Source organism: Pan troglodytes, chromosome 13, assembly GCF_028858775.2.
Source record: "Pan troglodytes isolate AG18354 chromosome 13, NHGRI_mPanTro3-v2.0_pri, whole genome shotgun sequence".
Lineage (NCBI taxonomy): Eukaryota > Metazoa > Chordata > Mammalia > Primates > Hominidae > Pan > Pan troglodytes.
The window spans coordinates 112,396,603-112,421,501 of NC_072411.2; the positions used below are offsets into that span (position 1 = coordinate 112,396,603).

The 24,899-nt window shown below is 36.6% G+C and overlaps 1 protein-coding gene across 8 annotated transcripts in view; it reads right to left on the reverse strand.

Annotated features, from left to right (window-relative positions):
* Positions 1–16,177, reverse strand: part of KANSL1L (KAT8 regulatory NSL complex subunit 1 like) — a 149,888-nt gene extending 133,711 nt beyond the window's left edge. For 3 of the 8 annotated variants that reach the window (XM_016950419.4, XM_009444178.5, XM_016950420.4), the window contains exon 1: positions 15,997–16,074. The gene's annotated coding sequence lies outside the window, so the exon portion shown is untranslated. Of the gene's footprint in view, positions 1–20; positions 274–1,550; positions 2,028–15,996 lie in introns of those variants that run through there. The other 5 variants (XM_009444180.5, XM_516062.9, XM_063790726.1 and 2 more) reach the window with 5 other exon arrangements.
* Between the last annotated feature and the right edge of the window lie 8,722 nt (positions 16,178–24,899).

Here is a 24,899-nt window from a genome sequence, read left to right on the forward strand (position 1 = left end):
CCGGACGTGGTGGCTCACACCTGTAATCCCAGTACTTTGGGGTGCCGAGGTAGGCGGATCACCTGAGATCAGGAGTTCGAGATCAGCATGGCCAACATGGTGAAACTCTGTCTCTACTAAAAATATAAAAATTAGCCGGGCATGGTGGTGGGCAACTGTAATCCCAGCTACTTAGGAGGCTGAGGCAGGAGAATCACTTCAACCCAGGAGGCAGAGGTTGCAGTAAGCAGAGATCACGCCAAAGCACTCCAGCCTGCGTGACAGAGTGAGACTCTGTCTCAAAAAAAAGAAAAAGATGACCTAAGTGAACAGAACTAAAAACATATAACTTCACAGCTGTTAAAAATATGTGATAGTAAAAACTTGCCTAATGCAATGTCTCCTCTAAACATATCTGCAATTTTACCCTTTTCACAAATGAATATGCATCAGAATATGCATTTACTCCTGCCTAGAAAATAGCGGAGACAGTGTCAGATAACCGCTAAAGATTTATCCCATAATTAAACAAATTTCATTGCATATTATCAAAAGTATAAATCCATATATTGATTCGCAGAAAAAGGCAACCCAGTACCCTTAAACATTATGAAGCCTGAATAGTTAGTAAAATAATTTTATGTCATTAACAATTATAAGCTTTTAAAGATACCTAGTATTTTGTAACCTGATATGCCAAAATTTTTGTTTCAACACATAATAGTTCATAGTCATTTAAATGGACACGCTCTCATAGTGTATGTCCCCAGGTGCTAGTTATAACTCTACTTCCTTTATTCCTACTTAAAAACACAAAACCAAAAGCTGATTCTTTACAAAGTCCAACAAAAATGATCAAGAAGAAAATAAAAGCACAACAATTTCTATGTAATTAAAAAAACGGTTACTAGCAAAATGACAGACTAGGAGAAAATATTTGCAACATACATATCAGACAAATATTAGTTATCTAGACTATAGGAGGAATTCCTACAAATGAGCAAAAGATAGAGCAGTCAGGTACTTCACAGATGATGACATCCAAATGGTCATTAAACACAGACTTAATCATACTAGTAATGAGGGGAATATAGATTAACAAAACAAGAGCCCAGTTTTCCAATCACCAAACTGATAAAAAAAAATTTTTTTTTTCTGAAAACATCACATACATATCATGAGATGTAAGACTTCTCATATCTATTGGGATCATAAATTGGTTCAGTAATTTGACCACAATGTAGAAAATGTGTTTGTCAAACACATTTTTACCAAAGGGTAATGTTCATAATGGCAAAACATCCTTTCAAAACAATCTAGATGTCTAACAATAACAAAACAGAGAATAAAATGTGATGGAATACTATATTGCCATTAAAAAGGAATGACTTAAAGTATCAATACAGAAAGACCTTAAAAACAGTATCAAGTTAAAAATAAAAAAGAACACTGTAAAATATATATATAGTATAGTACCATATAAATATAACACAAACACAAAACCATACCATATATACGTATACATTTGTTTCTGTTTGCAAGAATAAAAAGTGAACCAGAAAAATACCTACCAAACTTGTACCAGTAGTTGCATCAAGTTAAGTTCCATGAAACAGAACTAAAAGTGATAGTTTAAGGGGATTTGCATTTTAACTACAAAATCTTATTACTTGAGGGGAAAAGACTAAATGCAAAATGAATAAATGTTAATGGTTAATACTGAGTGAAAAAAATTATAGATGTTTGCCTTTTTATGTATACACTTGATTGTATAATGTCTCAAAATGTAATTTCTATATGAGTTTCTGTATGTCTCAAAATTTATACTTTTATATAATGCCTCAAAAATAAGCAAATAGATTCCCATTTATCCTAAACGCAAAAAAAAAAAAGAAAAAAAGATGGTTTTTTTCAGTTTATACTCTTTTATGGAAATAGAAAAACAATTCTAAAACAAGCTAGCATTAGGAAATTTCTTCCAAGATTCAAGTTGTTACTTGACCAACTCAAAGACCTATGTCTTCTAATCAATAAACACCCACAATAGTATTTAGTGTCTACATTGTTCTCTGAGGGAAACTGCTTTAATTACGCTTCTTGTTGATGTTACAGCACTATTCAAAAGATACTAAACTTTATCTCCCACACCACACACCTGTCCCTCTCAAAAATCTGAACAGCGTACTATGAATATAACCAAACTAGCGAGCAGCAGAGACAGAAGGTGAAATATCACAAGGCAGGAAAATTCATCTTAGTCTCTGGATAAAGATACGGAAAAGCTAAATATAACAAGTAGAGAAAAGAGGTGGGTGCAGTGGCTCATGCCTGTAATACAAGCACTTTGGGAAGTCAAGGTGAAGGATTGCTGGAGCCCTGGAGTTCGAGACCAGCCTGGGCAACATAAGGAGACTTCTCTACAAATACTAAAAAATGTCCTAGGTGTGGTGACATGTGCCAGTGGTCCCAGCTACTTGAGAGGCTAAGGCAGGAAGATCACTTGAGCCTGGACGTTGAAGCTGCAGTGAGCTGTGATTGCACCACTGCCCTCCAGCCTGAGCAACAGAGCAAAACACTGTCACAGAAAAAAAAAAAAAAAAAAGATACACATGGCTGGGCACAGTGGCTCATGCCTATAATCCCAGCACTTTGGGAGGCCTAAGAGGTGGATCGTTTGAGCCCAGGACTTCCAGACCAGCCTGGGCAACATGGTGAAATCCAGGCTCTGCAAAAAAATGATAGTGCCATTGCACTCCAGCTTGAGTGACAGAGCAAGACCCTGTCAAAAAAAAAAGAAAGCAGATTAGTATTTAAGAAATACAATTCGTAGCAAAAAGAGAAAGGGAAAAAATGCAAAGATTAAAAGTGGCTAAAGCCCATTTATGGTAGAGAACTAGAATAAAACATATATACAAAATCTCTGGGTGAGATCTCTAGGGCTTACTGGTAGGACAGGTAGCTTCCAAAATAACCTTAATAATCCCCACCCTCTTCGTATTCATGCCCTTGTTTAATCCTCTCCTAGAATAGGGACTGGATTTAGTAACTCACTTTTAATGAAAATGTAGCAGAGGTGATAAGATGACTTCTGAGATTAGGTAACAAAGAGACTGTGGCTTCCATCTGGCCACCCTCTCTTATTCAGGGAAGCCAGCTGCCATGTTATGAGCTAGAAAGACCCACATGGTATAGAAATGATGTCTCCAACCAACATATAGCAAAGAATCTGAGGCCTGCTAACAGCCAATGTGAGTGATCTGAGAAACAGATCCTTCCCAGTAATGCCTTTAGATGACTGTTGCCCTAGCCAACACCTTGATTAACAACAGCCTTATGAGAGACCTTGAGCCAGAGGCACCCAGCTAAGCTTACATGCCTATATTCTTGACCCACAGCAATTATGAAATAACACGTAATTTAAGCCACTAAATTTGGGGGTAATATATTACACAGTAATAAATAATGAATACACTTGGATATGAAGACTTTTAAGCTCTAGTCTATGAAAGGCTGGGACATATCATAGCTCTTATTCAGGGATTTCCATTAAGTCCTTCTGTATTCTATTCCCAAGTGTATCCTTATAAAAAAAAAAAAACCTAGCCTAAATAAGTCTCTCTACTTTGCAACCAAAAGAAACTAATGAAAATAGCTATGTCTCCTATAAATAAAAAAGATTAAATTATGTTCAGTATAGTTTTAGCACAAAATATAAGTACATTTCTTCCAATTATTTAAATTATCTAGATATATAATCATTTTACATAACAATGTTTCCCAACTGAATATTCTAAACTACCACTTCTGACGACCTCCATATTATATAAACAACTACACTTATCACTAACACTTCTAAGCTCTATAAAGGCTTGGATTTTTGAACAGTTTTGTTAACTACTGTATCCTCAACATGCAAATCTATTTGACATACAGAAGATGTGCAACAAATAACCTGGTGAGAAAATGAGTGGTTGCCAGTATATTTAAAATCCAAAGTTGTCCTTACGATAGCCTACAAAATTGATATTATCAGGTTCCTGACTACTTTGCCTTCTACAACTCTTTCCATGAATTACTGCACTCCAGAAACACTGGCCTCTATGCTGTATTTGAAACACACCAAGCAAGTCTCTTGACACAGTGACTTTGTTTGCTATTCTCTCAGCCTGAAACAATTTTTTACAAATAAGATGGCTGGCTCCCTCACTTCATTTACTTCTGCTCTAAGGTCACCTCATCAGAGTCCTTCCCTGACCAATATATTTTAAATAGCTTCAGCCTCTTGGTTCATGACTCTCCATTCCCTTACACTGCTTTATTGCTCTTCATAGCACTATTGCTACCTGACATTATATTACATTCTAGGAAAGAATGTAGTTTAAGTGCAAGAACTCAATGATCTAATCTCCAGCACTAGAATAATGCCTGGCACACAGTAATTATCATGTATTTGTTGACTAAATTCATAAATTAATTGATCATGATATTTAAAGGCATTTCAGGATTTTGGTACTCACAAGTAGTAACAACACCTATTTAAATTACTATTTTTTAATTGTACAAAACAACAATATATAGAAAGGATACTATGTTCAAGTATGGCTTATTTCATGAATACAAGACTGGTTCAACATTAAAGAAAACAACAGGCCGGGCGCGGTGGCTCATGCCTATAATCCCAGCACTTTGGGAGGCCGAGGCGGGCGGATCGAGACCAACCTGACTAAAATGGTGAAACCCCGTCTCTACTAAAAATACAAAAAAAATAGCTGGGTGTGGCGGTGGGCGCCTGTAGTCCCACCTATTCGGGAGGCTGAGGCAGGAGAATGGTGTGAACCCGGGAGGTGGAGCTTGCAGTGAGCCGAGATCACGCCACTGCACTCCAGCCTGGGTGACAGAGCGAGACTCCGTCTCAAAAAAAAAGAAAACAATAACTAAAATTCACCATATCAATAGACTAAAGAGAAACCATATGATGTCAATAAATAGAGAAAAAATATTTGACAAAATTCAATATCCATTCATGAGAAAAACTCAGCAAATTAGGAAGGAGAGGGAATGTCTTTAATCTGATAAAAAGCATGTACACAAATGCCTATAGCTCACATCATAATTAATGGTGAAAGACTGAATGTTTCTGCCCTAAGACTGGGAATGAGGCAAGGTAGACATTTCTCACCACTCATATTCAATGTTGTACTGAAGGACCTAGTTAGTGCTGTAGAGCAAGAAAAAAAAAAAAAGAAATAAAAAGCACAGATTAGAAAGTAAGTAAAACTGTCTCTATTCACAGATGACGTGATTTTCTACATAGAAAATCCCAAGGGATTGAACTCCTCGACTAATGAATTTAATAAGGCAGCAAACACAAGGTCAACCTACAAAACTCATTTATATTTCTATATGCTAGAAATAAAAAACTAGAAATAGAAATTTTTAAACAGTAATAATTCCAACACCTGCAAAAATGCTTTGGTATAAATCTAAACAAAAGATGATGCACATGATCTTTATACTGAAAAATACAAAACACCCATAAAAATATCAAGACCTAAATAGTGCATTACACTATGTTCACAGATAAAACTATTCAATATTGTTATGATGCTAATTCTCCTCAAACTGATTTATAAGTTTAGATACAAAATCTTGGCAGGGCATTTTGCTGATATCTACAAGCTAATTCAAAGATTTATATGAAAGTTAAAGGAACCAGAATAGCCAAAACAATTTGGAAAAGAACAAAGTTGAAGGATTCACACAACTTACCAATTTCTAGTAGACAAGATAGTGTGGCATTAGCAAAAGGATGAACACATATATGGAAAAAAACAGAGCTCAGGAACAGACCCACGCACATATGGCCAATTTTTTTTTTTTTTTTTTTTTTGAGACGGAGTTTCACTCTGTCGCCCAGGCTGGAGTGCAATGGCGTGATCTCGGCTCACCGCAACCTCCGCCTCCCAGGTTCAAGTGATTCTCCCGCCTCAGCCTCCCAAGTAGCTGGGATTACAGGTACCTGCCATCATGCCCGGCTAATTTTTGTATTTTTGTAGAGATGGGGTTTCACCATGTTGGCCAGGCTGGTCTTAAACTCCTGACCTCAGGTGATCTGCCTACCTCAGCCTCCCAAAGTGCTAGGATTACAGGGGTGAGCCACTGCGCCTGGCCTGATTATTTTGACAAAGATAGCAAGGCAATTAAATGTAGAAAGCCTTGTTTCTTAAATCATATCATTCTAAACTAATTGGACATCCATAGGGAAAAAAAAATGAAACTGAATACATATTTCATACCTTATATAAAAATGGTCAGACCTATCAGAATGAATCATGAGCCTAAATGTAAAACCTGTAACTATACAACTTCTAGAAAAAAATTAGAAAAAATGTTTGTGACACTGCTTTAGGCAAAGCTTTTTTTAGATATGACACCAAAAGCATTATTCACAAAAAGCTGCTAAATTGGACTTCCTAAAAATTAAATACTAAATAAACTTTTTAAAATAATTATTTAAAATAGAACTGTTGGGAACCTCTGACATATATATTCAGAAGATAATGCGTTCAAGAGTTCATAGAAATTAGATGTACATATTACTGAAAGTCACTGAGTTTATCATTCAGATTAATGCTGAATAGTGGTTTTGACCATGACATAGCTTTAAATTTTATTTATTTTTTTAGGTATTATTTCATTTATACAGATAGTAAACAATTTGTTCAAGGCAAAATGAGTAATGAGGAATACTGATTTGAAAAGCATAAAAATTTTTTAAAATTTTTATTTTAAAGTTTGTGGGTACAAAGATGGTGTATATATTTATGGGGTAGATGATGGGTATGCATGGTGGCTCATGCCTGTGATCCTAGTATTTTGGGAGGCCAAGGCGGGAGGATCACTTGAGCCCAGGAGTTTGAGACCAGCCTGCGTAATATGGTGAGACCCTGTCTCTATTTAAAAAAAAAAAAAAAAAAAAATATATATATATACACACACACACACACACACACACACACACACATATATTTTTATCCAAGACTAATTGGACATATTCAACTGATATGAAGAATTGGTCTTCATATCCAAGTGTATTCATTATTTATTACTGTCTAATATATTACCCCCAAATTTAGTGGTTCAGGTATATATATATATATGTATATCAATAAAAATTAAAAAATTAAAGAACTTGTTTCAAGACAGAGTCAACAATGCTTGACAAAGACTTAACAGGAATTAACGGAAAGGAAGGAATCAAGGATGACTCCTAGGTTTTTAGCTTGAGCAACTGGGTGGTCAGTGGTGCTATTTTCTGACCTAAGGGAGCAGACTCGGGGAGGAAGAAAGTTGAAGAAGAAAAAAATAAAAATTTCTGTTTTGGATATGTTACTTTTTAAGTGTATTTTAAACATTCTAGTGGAAACAGCTATAAAAACAAGTCTGGAGTTCAAGCAAGAATTCATAATTAGAGAGATTATTTTGCAGAGTCACTGGCATATAAATAGTATTTACCCTAGGGAGTGGGTATAAGCAAAGAGAAAGGAGCCCAGGACAAAACGTGGGGGTTTACTCACATTTACTTGAGCAAAGGAAGAGGAGCTATAAAAGAGGAAGGACGCTAAAAGAAAACTGAAAAGATCATCAGTGAGATAGGAGGAAATCCAGAAGTGTATGAAATCAAGATACCAACGTGTTTAGAAGTGTATAACATGGTCAGTTCTGTCAAATGCTAAACAGGTCAAGCAGATGAAGATAGCAAAGCCGATATTACTTTTTAAGGAATGTATTGCTTTTAAAAGGTTACATATTAACTAAATATCCAACTCCAGCAGCCTCTAGCCATTCTATCCTACCTAAGCAGGGAAAAACTGAGAAGCACTAGTGAAGTTCACAGCCCAGGGCACAGGCTCATTGAAAGACAGACCTTATCATTGGAATATAGAACATCTTTTCTATCCTTACATCTTATTAAAAGCCTATTTACTAGAGTTCCTTTTACTCAGCACATCATGTTCAGCTTTCAAGAGAAAACGACAAGGCACACTAAAGGGCAAACAAGATAGTTTGAAGAGACAGCAAGCATCAGAACCAGATTTAGATATGGCAGGAATGATGGAATTACTAGACCAGGAATTTAAAACAACTATGATTAATATGCTAAGGCCTCTAATGGAAAAAACAGACAACATGCAACAAATGACAGGTAATGTAAGAAGAGAGATGGAAATTCTAAAAAGAGAATAAAAATGAAATGCTAGAAATCAAAAACACTGCAACAAAAATAATGTCTTTGATGGGCTTAGTAGTAGACTGGATGTGGTGGAAGAAAGTAGCACTAAGCTTGAAGATACAGCAATAGAAACCTCCAAAACTAAAAAGGAAAGAGAACAAAGATGGCAGGGGGTTTGAGGAAGAAGAGACTATCCAACCAAGAACTGTGGGACAATTACAAATGGTGTAACATATGCATAATGGGAATACCAGAAGGAGAAGAGAACAAGAAAAGAAAATTGAAACAATAATGACTAAGAATTTCTCCAAATTAATGTCAGACACCAAACCACATATCCAGGAAGCTCAGAGAACACCAAACTATCACATAATAAATGAAGCACTATATAAAATTATATTACATGAAATTTTATATACAATAGTATACTTATAACAAATGATCCATTTAAAAATTTTTACTAGAAATTACTTCATCACATATTTTCCCCAAATAGATCAAAAGCTACATGAAGGCAGGTGTTATGTGTTCACTCATCATCGTATTCTAGAATATTTTATGGCACATAGCAGGCTCATAATAAATATTTCTTGAACAAATACTATCCATAATGGTAAAATTATTTTAAAATTTCAAGGAAGAAGGTTCATGAGATATATTTTATTGTGAAGGAGTCTCAAGGCAAAAAAATTAGGAAACATTAGTATAGAATGTAACTGTCCAATAGAAATATGAAGTGGCTACATATGTAATTTTAAACTTGCTACTACTAGACATAATTTTAGAAGTAAAGAAACATGAAAAATTAAATTTAATGTCATCATATACATAAAGTATCATATATCAACATGTAATCAATACATAAACATCTTGATAAGCTATTTTCTATTCCTCTGTATGTGTGCCAAGTCTTGTAACCAGGGATCAACTATCGACTACTATATTTCAGTCCCCCAATTTTTTGGCCAAATCTATTGTTTAATATTTTTAGGCACCTATAGTATTCTAGGCTTTATGGAAAGTTTATGGAAAATAAATCTTCAAATAGCTTTCTAAAAAGCACCTGGATCTTCCTATAAATACTCAGTTTCTAATTATTTAGGTTTCCAATTATACACATAATTGGGCAGGAGTATTTGGATCCTTGCTAAATCTAAGAAATGTCTTTACAACTATTAAAATACTTTATTATATTACTCTAGGCACCACCATCATCTTTGATGATTATTTCTTTCATATACACCCAAGATACTTAGGAACAAGAGGTCCCTTTTCTAAAAGAATTTAGTCTAATGATGCAGAACTTCAAAGAACCTAGAAGGAAGAAAACTGGAAAAAAGAATTAAACTTTTTGTCACAACACACAGAAATGAAAATATCAAACTTACAGAATTTAAGAAGCAAAACTAAGTTATGAAAATATATCAGTCCTCTGTCAAAGAAAGCAACTAGATACATAATCTTGATTCTGTCAATAGGTAACAGTTCTAGATAATCCAAAAACCAACTATGTTTCTTGGGTATAAATTTTACTTTTATTTTTTCTGTTTTTGTTTTGTTTTGTTTTGAGATGGAGTCTCGCCCCTCCACCTAGGCTGGAGTGCAATGGCACAATCTCAGCTCACTGCAACTTCCGCTTCCTGGGTTCAAGCGATTCTCCTGCCCCAGCTGGATCCCAAGTAGCTGGGATTACAGGTGCATGCCACCATGCCCAGCTAATTTTTTTAACTTTAGTAGAGATGGGGTTTCACCATGTTGGCCAGGCTGGTCTCGAACTCCTGACCTCGTGATCTGCCCACCAAAGCACTGGCATACTTTTACGTTTTTACAACAGAATTTTCAACTTACATTCCAATTTTACTAAAAAAAAAACCAAAAAACAAAAAACAAAAAAAATTCCTTAGCGCATCAGCAGCCCAGAAATGTTATGGATGGCAAAACAAAACAAAAACCAGTCTGTTATAAAACTGTTAGAGATAGTCTATCAAGTAAATAATCCTCCAGTAAGCAATTCCAAACTCAGTGTATCTCCGGTTTTTTTAAGAAGTCTTATTAAAAAACACCAGAGAGAATTTCAGTAAGACAAGACAAAGCTTATGTCTTTAAATAATAAACATTTTTTAAAACTAGAAAGAATCAATTTTTTTGTTTTTGGTTATATTAAATTTGTTATAAATAAAATTAATCTAATAAAAACACGGGGGGGTTGTAAAGTTAAATCTACACCATAAATTCTAATTTTTAGACTACAATTTAATCCAAAGAACAATCACTGTGAATTAAGGCATTAGTTGCTCTGAAATTATTATAAATAAAATTAAGTTAATCTGATAAAAACAATGGGTAGACTGTAAAGTTAAATCTATACCATAAATTCTAATTTTGGGTCTACAATTTAATCCAAAGAACATTGTGAATTAAGGAAAGCATGAGTTACTATTAGTTGTTCTGAAATTGTGTAACAGTAGTCTCCCCTTATCAGCTGTTTCACTTCCATGGTTCGAGTAACCTGTGGTCAACTGCAGTCCAAAAACAGGTGACTACAGTACGGTAAGATATTTTGAGAGCGAGCAAGAAGAGCACATTCACATAACTTTTATGTATAGTTATAACTGTTCTACTACTGTTGTTGCTAATCTTTTACTATGCCTAATTTGTAAATTCAACTTGATCATATGTATGTATGGTTAGAAAAAAATAAAGTATATATACGGTTAAGTACTGTCTGCGATTTCAGGTACCACTGGGGATCTGAAACATATACCCCAAAAATAAAGATGGACTACTGTACTACAAATAAAAGGTCTTGCCCTGTTGTCTCCAGACTTTCCATTAGGAGTTTAATCTATATTTTTTAAGATTTCTAAACCATACATATTTATGAATTTAGCATTAATTAAATGCAATCTGATCCCTTGGACATCATGAAATACAGTAAAAGCCATCAACCTCAAAAGGTGCATGTACACAGTGAGATAATTACCAAGTCAATAGTTACTGAGGTGGTCCAGACAGTTAATAATCAGACCTTTACAAATTAATACATAGGTCACATATTTCAAAAAATTTTTGACAAACTTTCTAAAGAAAAATAAAAAATTTGCTAATCTAATCTCAACGCTCAGAGTTGAAACTGATAATCTATATAAGAACCACTCTTCCTCCTGAGAATGTGCATTAAAGATTAAAGGCCAAATCTGAATTCCTATCCCCTAAAATACTGCTCCAGATTCTCATTTATGTTCTAGAATGCATATATATATTCCATATATGCCATGGAAAATATCCTATCCAAATCTGCCCCTGAACATTAAATTTATTCTTTTAACTGGAATCTGGATAATCCCAGCTCTCTTAAATGCAGAGCAAAGAAACAAACTAGGAAAACATTATCAGAAAGACAGCAGATTTATACTTGATGCTTAAATAAAGTGAAAAGACTACCAACAGTATTTTGAGAGAGGGGAGAACCCTGAAGTAGGGTCAAATAATAAATTATTTCCACACTTGTGACCTAAATGTTTCATATAGCTAACCTAGGCCAATTACAGAAAGAAAGAGTAGAAAAAAGACAAATTCTTTTAGCAAAATATGAGAAGTTTTTAAACATTATCTCTACACTATAAGGAGACTAGAGGAGTACAGTCGTGCCACTGCATTTCAGCCTGGGTGACAGAGAGACACTGTCTCTACAAAAATTTAAAAATAAATAAATAAAAAATATATGAGGATTCAAAGTTACTGAATTGTAGCAGGGAAAAGTCCAATTAAACAAACAAAAAAAGAATGAGCTCACACTGGTACAGTTTTATTCCTCAAAAATACAGGAATTAATGGAAAGTAGGAATACAAAATACAGTGTTGTTTTCAAGATTTCTTCATGCCACTTTACAGGAATTCTCAATTTACTGCAGTAAACACTGCAGTAACTGGCATAACTAGGATTCAGTCAGCTCAGTACTTTATATTCAATGATGTTTTATAAGCAAGAACTTCTTCCACTTTGAAAACTATGCCTAAAAAGGAATTCTCTTTGAAGACTAAAGGAATTTAATTAAAGATAAAGCCACTTGGGTGGCTACATAACACATCAAACAGATCATACTTCAAGCAGAATTATTTTCACTTGTAAGTGCATGACTCATAGTCATTTTTTTCTGTGTATATCGATTTGGATCCAAAAATCTACATGTAGAAGTACACTATCACATTTACTCAGTCTATATACTTTAGCTTCAATTTAACTTCACATGAATAAACACTGATTAATGACCTACTGCCGAATAAAAATTTGTTTAAATAAAAACAACACACTTGAGAATTGTCTTGGACTGGAAACAAAGCCTCAATATTATATAAAATAAACAAAAAGTTCATAAATATTTTTAGAATATTAACAAAGTCTCAATATTATTAATGAATTTTCACGTCCATACAGAAATGTTTCTAAGAACCTAAAAATAACATCAAGTATTTAAAATTTCCATTATGAATAGTCTTTGGATTTTTATTATAGACTATCTACTGGCAAGTTTAATAGTACCATTTTTATTAACATTTGCTGGGTGTTTATCCCACATGATTAGGGAATAAGGAGTACAATTCAGTGAAAAGTCCCCATAAAACAACATTTAAAAGAAAAAGAAAGGTAGAAATCTCTTGGAAATTATATATCTTCCTTGCCTTTCTAAATGGAACATACTAAAAGTAATGTAAGATTGTATTTATGATTCAGGGTCATCATGATGTAAATTATTCCATTAAAGTACTATAATGCAGTATCAGCTTTAAGGATAGCGATATGAGAGATATGCTTTAAAATTAGTAAATTAGTTGCCAATTGTCCAATAACTGTCACTCCTGCTGCAAGCAGCCCCATTCCTTTCTGTTTGTATCTTGATGAACCCAATCAGTAAACAACCCTAAGCATAATTCTATACCTGAAGAAAGCAGCTCTCTGCCTCCTTCAACTACCATCTAATACTATATAGACAAAATAAGGGTATGGAGAGATTATCTGAATACATGAAAAACATCATGAAAACAAGGATTACATATTATTTATAAGATTTATGTGGTAGATTAAAGGGCATAAAGGATCCTATAGGCAATAAGAAGTGAGCTACCAAGAACCATCTCAATAATAAAGGAACTTCAGATAGCAGGCATCATTTTTTGTCAAACACAGTAAAAGCTACAAGTGAAACTACATTGATCAGTGAAACCTTTACGTTAATTCCATAGAAGACAGATGAATGAGTAAAGGAAATGAAATAATCTAAGGTATCATGATAAATGGCATCAAAATTGGGTGAAGTTCTTGGATAATGCAGCAGTTGGGCTATGAGAAGTTAATTGACCTTCTGGTAGACAACTGTGATCAGATCACTGAGGCCTCACCTGAATGAAAAAGTAGTAAAAGTTATGAATCCAACAATAATAGTATATTACTAACAATGTACTAGTAAACTGAGTAAAACAAAAAGCAAAAGACAATTTCCTGATCTTCCATAGATAAAAAAGATAAATATTAACCCACTGACAAGTATTTATTGAGCACCCACTAAGTGATCTGCAGCATGTCAAACATGAAATATATTTCTTTCTCTCAAGCACTTTACAATAAGTTAAAAAATAAAACAGATACATCACAGATTAGAGTGAAAAAATTTAAAATGCAAATTAAAGCAAGGTTTTTAGTTTTAAAGCCTAATACTAGGTGATAAACAAAGACATAATGGGAGGCACACACATACCACTAGATCACTGTAAATCAATACAACATTCTGTAATTTGGTGATGACATAAGAGCCTTAAAAAACACACACACAAGCAAACAACAAAAACAGACTCTTTGGCCCAGTAATTCCTCTTCTACAAATCTAAGGGGGGGAAATTTCAAAGGTTTATGTAAAAGGATATTGTCTGTAGTGAAATATACACTAGCAAAACCAGAAACATCCCACATACGTGTCAACAGAAAAAATTTAAAATATGATAGTTACATGGCGAAATGTTAAGCAGCTATTAAAAATATTTGTCAAAGAATAATGATATGCGAATGTCTGAGTTAAATGAAAATACCATGTGATCTCAGTTTTAGGAAAAATACACATATATGCATACAGAAATATTTAAAGTACAAAATATTTATATTTTTCTTATTTGCACTCATCTATTTTCCAATTACTTTATAATAAATAAGATTTAACAAAATAATCGATTGTTATTTGCAAAGGCGCATCATGAAACAAAATTAAAATGTAAATGTTAAAAGTCAATGTGAGAGAACTGGCCTGGATTAAGAAGTTTCACATAAAAAATTACTCCAGACAGTTTGCGGGAGAGAATAATCCATGTAGATTAAAACCATGAGGAAATGGTTGCAGACGCTGACACTGATCTAAGTAGGTGGAAACTGAGGGAGAACCAAAGATAATGGTTACAACAGATTTTAAAGATACTCAAATATATTCTATTTCATGATTAATTCATTGTTTATATTTCCCCAACATGTGGGCTTTTAAAAAATTCACTTTTGTTATAAAAATAACACTACTTGGCAATTGGTAGAGATTAGGAATCACTTTTCCTAATACAAGGCATTTCTTCTTTCTTACAATCTCTTAAGACAGAGACCATATTATGAAACTTTACAAAAACGAAACAAGTTTGACATCAGAGAGGTGACTAACCCAAAGAAATGGCTAGTTATTAAGAACGGGAAAGGCAGAGACCACTCACTGTTAAGCCTCTTTCTCAATACTGAATTATTTTTAGAGTCATTTTTTCCTAGTCAGAAATTGCCAGTTTTGTCTGCAGTGCTCACTTCACTTAGGTTTTGTGGCTAACAAACCTGCCCCATCCAGCAATATTTTTAAAATTATTACTGACCCAAACTCAGATGAAGTTAAGCAAACTGGCTAAAGACGAAGGAAGTTTGTCTCCTAAACCTCGCCAGAACATGAATGTCCTGAAGTTTGGGGAATCAAAAACGGAATGTGCTTACCACAGTTCAAACAAAAAAACAAACAAAAACGGACTCTCCCAGAGTAAGAAGAAAACATTACAAGAACGTCCATCCAGTGCCTGCCCTCCCGACTGCAAAGCCAGCCTCTTTCCTTTCCTGTGGTTTCTGAAACGGCCAGGATACCGCCTGGTATTTCTTGCTACCAAACACCACGCAATCTGACTTTTTCCAGCAAGACCGGTCCCTTCCTCAGCACACCGGTGACACAAACTTGGAAGCACTGTCCCTCAAAAATCCCCTAGATTCTGCTCTATCCCATCTAACTCTAAAGCCCAAATCTACGTTTTCCTGAAAGTGTGAAATAAATAAAATAGGGGTCTCATCAAATCCAGTGGGCTCCGCCTCAGAGCCGCCTCAAAAGAGCCGTCACCACACCCGCAATGGGTGAGGCTCAGCCGATGAGGCAAGAGGCGGGTCCAGGAAACCACGTGTTCTGCCTTCTGCGCACGCGCCAGCCAAAACAAAAGGGAGGTCTGCCAAGCCCCACCCCCCACGTGACCGGCGTCTAGGTCCGCCCCCACCCCTCCCTAGACCCCTTCCCTCCCCAGCTGCCAAGGCTGTTAGGTTTAGCCGTTTAAATTTGGCTGCGGTCAGACCCCCGCCCTAGAGCGCGATCCCGTGCCGAGACCAGAGTCCAGCAGCCCAGAGGATTCGGGGGGCGAAGGGGCTGCCGGTCGGTCGCCTGACCCGCAAGTCCACCCGGCAGTCTTCTCCCCTCCCCGCGCTGCCGCCGTCCCCAAGAGGGAAGACCCACCCCCGTCATCCCGCCGCTGAGACGCCGGCCACTCGCCTGCTGGGGCGCCCTGGCTCCCCTCCGCCGCCGCACCTTCGGTCCGGCCGTGGTGGGGGCTGCTGAGGTGATCTCTAGCTGCCCGCCCGCCTCCCCCACCCGGGGCGCCGCTGACTCGTCTCCAGAGCGCGCCCCGCTCCCGCCCCGGCCGCCGCCGCCGCCGCCGCGGTTTAACAGTCCGCCCGCTGCCCGCAGCTCCGTGCGGCTCGGGTGGACGGAACCCTGCCGCGGTCTGGGAGCAGTGGGCGGGGCCCGGCGCTAGCCAATGGCAACGGGGGAGGGGCAGCGCCATGCAAATGAAGCGGGTGGCGGGGAAACCCCGGCAGGGGGCGGGGCCTGCAGAAGCGGCTCGGAGTGTTCTGGAAGTGGCAGGAGCACGATGCCCTTAAGTCTGGTGCAGGGTTTATCTCGGCTCCCTCGGGACGGGTTCCGTGCAGCTCCCGCTTCCTCCCTTCTCTTTCCCAGTGCCATCCGTGGCGAGGGGGAAAAAAAAAAACACGGCCAGGAGACTTCCCACCCCTGCTTTGCTATTTTTGTACCTCCGTGACAGAAAAACAAAACCCTGAGGAAAAGTCAGGCGACTTCATTCCCTGCCGTCCGCGCCGGGGCCTCGACTACTGCTGGCGTCCGCGGCTTTCGCCCACCGCTCCACAGGCGAGTTTTAAGAGATTTCTCACAATTGTCAAGTCCGCAAGTCTCCGTGCGTTTGCTTTTATTTGGGCCGTGCGTTCAAATCCGCTCATAATTCTTTCTGACCCTCAGAGGGGCCCTGAAGTAGGTGACAAATTTGCCTTGGATCCAACTGGGTGGTTTTATGATTAAAAAAAAAAAAAAAAAACCAGACAAAGCAGTTTTAAGTCTCTACAAATCTGGTTTGAGTGGCGCTGGACTTAACTCCCCTCTGCAGTAACGCTGTCAAATAAACAAACGGAGTTTATGTGGAGATAGTTGGCCAGCGACACCCAAAAACACTTCTGAGCGTCTTGCACCTGGCCCCGCGAACCGCTCACCACAAAACAAACCTGCACCTGGGCACTTCCCCAGCCAAGAACTCGATTTTTTTAAAACTGAACTCTAAATGTAGCTTCTTAGATGTTGTATCACAGTCTTTCCTAAGCACCGAATTTACACATGAAATGATTTAAGGAACGAAGAGCACTAGGCTTTTGAAGCCAGAAGGATAATAGCCATTATTTTAACCTTATCAATTGGATAAGATCCCGGGGGCGGAAGAGGGGAGAAATCCAGGGAATTGCAGTCATAACAAAGCGTAATCCGTAACGTAGATAACTGGAATTGGAAAATTAGCTACTTGTTCCTGGTTCTTCTAGTAGATTGTGATATTACTGAAATAATTTTTATGACCAGCTGCATTTATTGGAGATATATTTTTTAATTACTGAATAATTGCACCTCGATATGGGGCAAGGGAAGAATTTTAGGAAATTGATTTACTTTCATTGTAATAAAAATTGTAAGCTAATGATGTGAAAAATAATTAAATCAGTAAGTATTTATTGGATATTTACCATATTCAAAGGACTGTCCTAGTCCCTGGGGACAGAAATGCAAAAATGAATAAAGTATTTTTTAAAGTTTTGTTTTTTTAATTAGCAGTTTGAGACATCTAATAAGCATGTGTTAAGATAGATCAAAGGAAGATTCTGGATTTGAGTTGGACGTTTAAAAGACTTAAGAGAGAGGAGGAAGGCATCAATAGTTCAGGAGATAGTGTCCTTGGGTGGTTTGAGGAGATGTTGTGTGAATATTTGGGGGGCAGAAAAGTACATTGTCAACTAGATTGAGTAAATCTTGAATGACAGGAATTCAGATTTTAACCTGAGGGAACTGTAGAGACATCATATCATTTAATGGTAGTTTTCTCCTGTGAAATAATTTTTTGCTACCAAACAAAATATTTATATATTTGCCAAATGTTTATTGAACACGTTTTGTGATGGCTAATGAAGATATACTAGTAAACAAATTCCCTGTCCTCATGGAGTTTATAGAGGATGACAAAGGGATTAAGCTTTGTAACTACACAAATAGTGATTCATACAGCATTTCTACATATATTATGTAATTTGTTCATCACATAGCCGTGGGAGGTAGGCTGTTTCCAATACTCTAGATTAATTTTTTTTTTTTTTTTTTTTTGAGACGGAGTCTCACACTGTCTCCCAGGCTGGAGTGCAGTGGTGCGATCTCGCCTCACTGCAAGCTCCGCCTCCCGGGTTCATGCCATTCTCCTGCCTCAGCCTCCCGAGTAGCTGGGACTACAGGCACCCGCCACCAAGACAGGCTAATTTTTTTGTGTGTGTGTATTTTTAGTAGAGACGGGGTTTCACTATGTTAGCCAGGATGGTCTAGATCTCCTGACCTGGTGATCTGCCCGCCTCGGCCTCCCAAAATGCTGGGATTACAGGCGTGAGCCACTACACCCGGCCGCTCCAGATTAATTCTTTTATCTTCTAGTCAGCCCTGCCGCCTGCTAAATGTTACAGACCTTAAATAAATATTTCAATCTATCAAGCTATCATACATGTACATTTTCCCTATTTTATATTCGGTTTAATAGGAATGTGGGGAGATGATTAACAAAGTAATACAGGTTTGATATAAAATATATAGGAAAGCACAAAGAAGAAAACCACAATCATATGCAAAGTCTGTTGTATTTTATATGTATGACACTGTGCATACTGGTTTTGTATCCCATTTAGCTACATGTTAAGCACACTATCCCTTGACAATGAATATTGTTCTAAAGCATGATTTTATTATTTGTAGCATATACATGCCAGTTTTCCAGACACTATAGAATATCAGTTCTCCTTATTACAAAAATTGATATACTGAATCATTTGTCAAATTATTTTCTATATTACTCAGCAACAGCCTGAAAAGTGCATGTAGTTAATGTTTTTTTAAAATCAAGGACATATCATTTAGAAGGTACATTAAAAGCATTCTGATTTCCAAGAAAAAATATAACAGTGGTAAGAATAGAACACTTTAAAATCCAGCAAGAACAAGGAGAAGTAAAGGGCACCATTCTTGCTGACATAATAATTACCTATCTGGAAGCTTTAAAAAATGTCCAGGTAAGCAGTATTACAATGATTTCATGAGATAAACTTCTCTCTTCAACACTGGTTTTTATTCAGTCATTCCTTTCACTCAAGAAACATTCATGCAACACTTAGTATAGCTGACACTGTGATAAATGCTAGAGATAAAGGAGAAAGATCAATCTTTAATTTCAAGCAACTCACAGCCAAGAAGGGGCTTTTCTATCCCCCTTCGTTACTTTGTTTTTCTCCATAGCACTTATCAGCATCTAATGTAACATAGATTTTGATTTTTTTACTTTTGTAGTCTATCGCCCTAAATTAGACCATAAGCTCCATGAAGTCAGGCACTTTTGCTGGTTCGCTCATTGCTGTATCCCTAGAGCCTAGGACAGGGCCTGACACATGTGGATTCTCAATGCATATTTATTGTCTGGATAAATTAATTTTCACATCCCAGAAAGTGAATGTTATATTCATTTTCCAGGTGAAAAAAATATGAAGCTCAGTGAGATTAATGTACCTAGATTCTTATGCTAATAAATGGCCCATTTCGAAGACAGACCTGACTGGGTCCAAAGCCAGAGTTCTTTCCTCACTACCTCTCACAGAATAGAAAGCCTATTCTATTCTATTCTATTCTATTCTATTCTATTCTATTCTATTCTATTCCATTCCATTCCATTCCATTCCACGCCACGCCACGCCACGCCACGCCACCCCACCCCACCCCACCCCACCCTACCCTACCCTACTCTATTCGAGGTTGTCCTATTTATTTCTCCACATTTCTATGCCCTGAGAAACTGTCCCCCACTATTATATTCCAGTATATTTAATTCTTCTTTTATGATCAGGTTTAGAGAGGGAAATAGAAGCAGAACGGCTAAACATGATAATCCCTACTCAGGACAGATTTAGCTTTAACTAACCAGTATCTATAAACAAGCAGACAAAAGGTAGAGGTAGGTAGCAAGACCTATAAGAATCTTCGAACTAGGGCTAAGTATAACAGAGAACAGAACTGGCCCATGACTACAGGGGAACAAAGTGATTCCCTGTGTATATGAGTATCCATGGCACTTTTATTCACAACAGCCTCAAACTGGAAACAGCCCTAAGATCCATCACCTTTGAAAGGATAAAGAGCTGGGCATGGTGGCTCACGCCTGTAATCCCAACACTTTGGGAGGCCGAGGCGGGCAGATCACCTGAAGTCAGGATTTCCAGATCAGCCTGACCAACATGGTGAAACCCCATCTCTACTAAAAATACAGAATTACCCGGGCATGATGGCACATGCCTGTAATCCCAGCTACTTGGGAGGCTGAGGCACGATAATCACTTGAACCCAGGGGGCAGAGGTTGCAGTGAGTGGAGATCATGCCATTGCACTCCAGCCTGGGCAGCAAGAGCAAAACTCCATCTCAAAAAAAAAAAAAAAAAATGAAAGGATAAATTATGGTACATTTTTCTTTGTATTCTATTATAGTGGTATAATAGAATACCACTCAGAAATAAAAAGAAGAAGCTACTGATATATAAAACAACAAGGATGAGTCTCAAACAGTATGCTGAGTGAAAGAAGCCAGACACAGAATCATAAATATTGGATGATTCCATTTATATAAAGCTCTAGAGAAAGACAAATCTAACCAATAATGACAGAAAACAGATCAGTGGTTTCTTAGGGTTGGGGTGGGGAGAATTGACTGGGATGGGATTAAAGGGTGACAAAAAAGTTCTATATCTTGACCATGGTGGAAGTCAAATGGGTGCATGCATTTGTCGAAACTCATCAAAATATACTTAAAATGGGAACTCCCTAATGAAAGTGGACTAAGAAACCTCAAGAAGTTCTCAGTCTAAAATTAAAAACTAGGAAAATAGGTTGTGTATAATGTATGAGAAAACTCAAAATAATGATAGCTTTAAAACAGAAGGGTTAATCCTTTAACATATTTTATTGATTCTAAGACACCTTTTTTCCACACTTTAACATTTCAGAGATCAGAATAACTTCACAGTTCATGCAGTAAGAAAGTATTGTATGAGTTTGATTGGCAGTGTTTTTTTAATGATACATAAATAGTGCATCTTAAGAATCAATAAAATGCAGTAAAATTAGTCTACAGATTAATTATTCCAGAACTGTTATAACAGCTCCACAAAGTCACCAGAGACCCAGGCTCCTTTCTATTATTTTATCTTCTCCATTCTCAGCCCTGGCTTCCATTTTCAAAGCAATCTCATGGTCCCAGATGGCTGGTGGAACCCCAATCATAACTATCCATTTCCCAGGCAGCAGGAAGAAAGAAGAGCAGGAAAGCAAACAGAGCCTTTAAGGTGACTTTCCTGAGTCCCTCTCAACAATTCTACAACTTCATCAGGTGGATAAGTTAATCTTTTATTTTACTTGTAGCTATTGTAAATGGTTTTACTTTCTTGATTTCTTCTCTGGATTGTATGCTGTTGGCATATAGAAATGCTGTTGATTTTTGTATGTTGATTTTGTATCCTGCAACTTACTGAATTTATCAGTTTTAATAGTTTTTTTGGTGGACTTCTTCCTTTCCAATGTGGATGCCCTTTATTTCTTTTGCTATTTTTACAAATTTGCCCCGAAAAAGTTTTATTTCTTCTTCTTTTTAAACATTTTAAGTTCAGGGATACAAGTGCAGGTATGTTACATAGGTAAACTTGTGTCATGGGGGTTTGTGTTCAGATTGTTTCATCAGCCAGGTATTAAGCCTAGTATCCATTAGTTGTTTTTCCTGATCCTCTCCCTCCTCCCACCCTCCATCCTCCAAAAGGCCCCAGTGTGTGTTGTTCCCCTCTATGTATTCATGTTTTCTCATCATTTAGCTCCCACTTATAAGTGAGAACATGCGGTATTTGGTTTTCTGTTCCTGAGTTAGTCTGCTAAGGATAATGGCCTCCAGCTCCATCCATGTCCCTCCAATGGACATGCAATGGACATCTCATCTTTTTTATGGCTGCATAGTATTCCATGGTGTATATGTACCACATTTTCTTTATCCAGTCTGAAAAGATACTCTTTTCAATAAGTAGTGTTGGAACAGTTGGATATTTAGATGCAAAAAAAGTAAGCCTTAACATGAAACTTCATGCTTTATAAAAAAATTACTAAAGGGAATATAGATCTAAATGAACAATATAAAATATAACCTTCTTAGAAGAAAACATAGAAAACCTTATGATTTGGGTTTGGGTAAAGAGTTCTTAGACATGACACCAAATGCATGACCCACAAAATAAAAAAGTGGTAAACTGAAATTCGTCAAAATTAAAAACTTTTGTTCTGAGAAATCAACTGTTAAAAGAATGAACTAGCTACAGTGAGAAAATATTTGCAAACCACATATCTAACAATGGACTTGTATCTATAGCGGAACAGCTCTGCAGCGGCTGACAACCTTGCATAGGCCACATAAGCAAGGCTTGAATGGCAGCTGAATCTTGGCAGAATGCTTTGTGATCCTCCTGGAACAGGAAAGCATGGGGGCTTGTGAGGTAGTGCTACATGCCATTGCTTACTGGCTTCCCTGTATACCAAGGAGGCTGCCAAAGACCCTTTGTCATTATCTCATGGTTTCTGATGAGGTACAAGGCTTCCTGTCTTGCTACCCTTAAGGCACAAATGCAGCTATTAAAAAAACTGCTTAGCAGTATCATGGAAATGGGCTCCTCAGCAACAGGGAATCCTATCATTCTTGTTGTGGTCATCTGGCTTCTTTTGTTTCACTGTCTCCCTATACAAAGGTAACGAAGAGCTGGATCCTTTAGCTACTCTTCTTTTTACTCTCTATGTAAGCAATAAACTGAGTCTAAAAAGGTCTTGTTTTTTTGCAGCTGAATCTGTTAGCCTAGCTTTGCCTTGTACTTGACAGTATCCAGAATATATAAAGAATTTTCAAAACTCACCATAAAGAAAACAAACAACACAATTAAAAAATGGGCAAAAGAAAGGTAATATGTGAAAGGCAAGTAAGCACATGATATATTGTTCTGCATGATTAGACATAAAGGAAATTCAAATTAAAACCATGGTGACATGCTACTACATACCTATTAGAATGGCAAAAATTAAAAAAACAAAGTGCTGGAGAAGATTCAAAGTAACTGGAACTCTTACATTGCTGGTTGGTCAGCAAAGTGGTACAGGCACTTTGGAAAAACAGTTTGGCAGTTTCTTATAAGTTTCAACACACACTTACCATGTGACACAGCAAGTCCTCTCCAGGATATTTAACCTTAACAAGATATTAAGATTTAATCTTAACCAACGTGTCTGTAAACAGGTGAATGAATAAACTGTGGTACATGCCTACAGTTAGCACCAAAAAAGGAAGAAGCTATTGACTCATGCAACATGGATGGATCATAAATATATTTTGCTAAGAGAAAGAAATTATTCTCGAAAGATAACATACTATAGTAATAGGTGTGGAGAGGGTGTGACTATAAAGGGCAGAATTTTTTGAGGTGAAAAGACTGTTGAGGGAGTTTTTGGGGGTGATAAGACTATTCTGTATATCCTAACTGTGGTGGTGATCACATCAATCTATAAATGCTAAAACTCTCAGAACCAAAAAAGGCAATTTTACTGTTACGTATGAATACCAAAAAAGGGAAAATATGCTATATGTTAACTTTTAAAATGAAATTTATAAAGAGAAAGGAAAAAGAGAAAAGGGAGGACTGCTATTTAAAAAAGGAGAGAGACAGAGAGAGAGAGACCAAATACAATTTGTGGACCTTGTTCAGATCCTTATTTGAATAAACTAACTATAAAAGGCATTTTTGATGCAGTCAAGGAAAATGTAATGTGAACTTGGACTTATATATTAAATTTAGGTTTTTTAAAGTATGATAATAACCTTGTGGCTATGTAAAAATATCTTCACCAGTTAGATACATATTCTGAAATACATTTGTGTTTGTGAAGTAGCATTAAATCTGGGATTTGCCCTATAATATGTGAGGGAAAAAGTGGAGGAGATTGGCAAATGTTGAAGCTGGAGGTTCATTATATTGTACTCTATTTTTTAGTAAGTTTGAAGTTTTCCATAAGTTTTTTCTTAAAAATGACATTTTAAAAATTATAGTAGAATTTCTTTTCCTCATTTATTGTAAAGCAGCAGACATAGACCTACAGTTGGTTTCAATCTGTGTCAAATCTTTCCAATGACTCCAAATAAATAAATGCTGTGTGTGCCAAAAATAATACTGACATGAGAAAAATTCTGCTAGAAATCTTATACTTTGAGTAATAAACTACTAGAATTACTAGATTAGTAAAAATTTGAAGAGTTAGATTTTAAAATAGCAAATCAAAACAGTTTTCAATGACACCATCAAAGAAACAAAGGGCAAGAGTAATTTTAAAGCAATCATGATCCTAAAACTCTTAGCCAAAAAACAAAATTACTCAGGCTTTTAAACTCTCATTTATATTTACACAATGTTTCTTTCTTGCTGTGTTGGTCCAGCCTGTTCTTTTAAGCATTATTATTATTTATCATTTCTTGAGCACTCAGCACTGCATGAGATACAGATGATAAGTTCCCTCCCTAGGAGACAACAATCAAAGCCACACAAGCAAAACATAAAGATAAGCTGTTTAAGAAATGAAAACCAAATGAAAGATTAAGAAGCACATTGTGAATTCCCTTTTTTTGTTTGTTTCAGCTTTAAGCCCATGATACAAAACATGCTTCTTTTGGGGGTGTAAAACAAGACTGTAGTTGTTAAGATAAAGCCACTGGCTTA